This window comes from Cetorhinus maximus, unplaced genomic scaffold (genome assembly GCF_964194155.1).
Source record: "Cetorhinus maximus unplaced genomic scaffold, sCetMax3.hap1.1 HAP1_SCAFFOLD_983, whole genome shotgun sequence".
Classification (NCBI taxonomy): domain Eukaryota; kingdom Metazoa; phylum Chordata; class Chondrichthyes; order Lamniformes; family Cetorhinidae; genus Cetorhinus; species Cetorhinus maximus.
In genome coordinates, this window is record NW_027596925.1 from 26,874 (window position 1) to 29,169 (window position 2,296).

Sequence of the window (2,296 nt, forward strand, 5' to 3'; positions counted from 1 at the left end):
TGAAAGAGGCGCTTTGGTCTGCCCGAAACTTGTTGGTCTTCCAGCACAAAGAGTTGTCCCCGACCGATTGTTGCGGACTGGCACAATCCAAAGTCCAGGACTACGTGTTGTGGGATGCACTAAATCTTGGAGCAGCTGCCGCAAAGGCGCAATGGGGAAGGGTCGCTGTCTAAGACCTTTCTACCACAGCGCACCGAGGGACTGGGAACTGTTTAAATCCCCTCGGGCTGTACAGCTCAAAATGAAAGGCTGTAAATGATTGTAATATTGTTTGTACTGATGCACCTGGTGATACATTTTGTAAAAGTTTAACCTGGATTGTACCCTTGTAATGTTGTTATTGAAATGGTTTGGAATGTGATTGAAGATATTTTATGAATAAAGTATATTTTTGCAAAAAAAAGAAAAAAAAGGTTCTCCCAGGACGAGGCTAGCCCATTGCACTTCGGGTGTGCTAACGCCTGCGATGTCCCCAAATGCGGGATACTCGACTGCAAAATTTGTGGTAGTGGGGGACTGCGTTCGCGCTCTCCCCTGATTCACAATTCAAAAAATAGATTTCATCATATCTTTCATTTTCTCTTCTATTTCCTGTCAGCAACCTTTTCTGAAAAAAGAAATATATAACCCCCAATGTGTGCTCTTCAAAATCTATACTGGACTGGTTATTTAGTTTTTTCTTTCCTCCTCGCAAATATTATCCAACCCCCATTCTTTTCCTCCCTGTCATTATCAGCCGGCAATTATTCCATCTCTGCATCATTTTCGCCAGACCGTTTGTTTTGTGGCCGCCAAATTACTCGCGCCATTTTTAACCCCGCGTTTGCCCACTCAAAAATCTCTCTCAAACAACCCCCATCTAACACCCAACCCACCATCACAACAGTCCCCACACTCCCAGCACCGCCCCACCCCCTATCTCTCTGGACGTCTGTATAAATACAAACTCATATCAGTCAGCTATTAACTCATATGCATTCACCATTTTAAACATGTAGCAGCGACCCCTCACTATTTCAAACATGAACAAGCACCCTGTCCCCGTGTTCATTCAAATTACCCCCCTCCGAAACGAACAGCAGCCTCCCACCTCCTCTGTATAATCTCCCCCTTAATCAGCCCCCTGTGTGACTCCTACCTTCTGAAACTCCTGCCTCCTCTCCCCATGTGTAAAGTCTTTCCCTGCCCCTTCTGCAGCTCACTTCCCCTGCTGTGGGTCCATCAATTCACCTGTGATTATTCCTTGAAGGCTTAAATAGCGCAAAGCGAAGAAATAAACAGGAAGAAAACTGGAGAAAGGCAGATAGAAACCTAAACCCTCAGTAAAATGACCACCGGGAATCCCGTTTAACCGTCAGAATGATCGCGCAGCCCAAATTACACGCATTATCCCTGAATTATAACAAGATTTTAGGCAGCTTCACTTTAGGACTTTTCATTTCCTCTTGTGGGGCTCCTGTTCCTCACACACTGGAGGCTAACATGTAAGTTTTAGATTGCAAGGCTGGGCTACTTTAACCCCAAGATTTTCTTTTTGAAACTCCAGGCCCACAGTCCAACAGGAACTGGTTAACCGGAGCCACCGAAAACCAGGGTCCCGGAGAGGAATTGAAATCTCGGGGTAAGAAACGGACACAAACTCACGTGGGCCCATGGAGCATGGCCTTGGAGAAGGTCTCAGGAAACTCCTGAAGAAGAAGAGTCCTTGTCCCAGTCTGGATCTTCAGATTGCAGGTTTCAAAATAAAAATTCTTTGAGGGGTGGGGGAGAAAATTAATTCCATTAAAACAGAGAGCAAAGAACATTTTCAAACAAAATAACGCAAGAGCCAATGAATCACTCTCAGTTACAACTCAGCAACATCCAAATACAAACAAGTCAAAGAGTTATAAAGCAGATTGAGACAGAGGGAACACACACGCACATTAAGCCAGAGTGGGGACTAGCTCCGCACTCTGGAGGCGGTTTTCGGATTGGGTTCCTAGCCAGGTATATCCTGAATGAGCAGTTTGCAGACTCCACCCCTGGCATGTTGGGATGTCTCTCAATCTGCTCCCCAGGAGGCCTGTCCATTGATATGTTAATCCCAGGGCAGGACAACTTTCTGATTCTTCCTGTCCTTTGACGTGTTCACCCCAGGAAAACAATGTTTCAGCCATTTTCTGGTTAATGTTAAAACTTTAACTCATCTTGTCGGGAATGTCACTGCAGTTCGAAATATCAAACACTAAACCCCCAACACAAGACTGTGCAAAGCATGTGGATTGTTACTGAGATTCCGTCTGTGATTTTTAGT

General features: G+C 45.2%; 1 pseudogene; it reads left to right on the plus strand.

Annotated features, from left to right (window-relative positions):
• Positions 1–385: 385 nt before the first annotated feature.
• Positions 386–537, plus strand: LOC144675376 (U1 spliceosomal RNA; annotated as a pseudogene).
• The last annotated feature ends 1,759 nt before the right edge of the window (positions 538–2,296 follow it).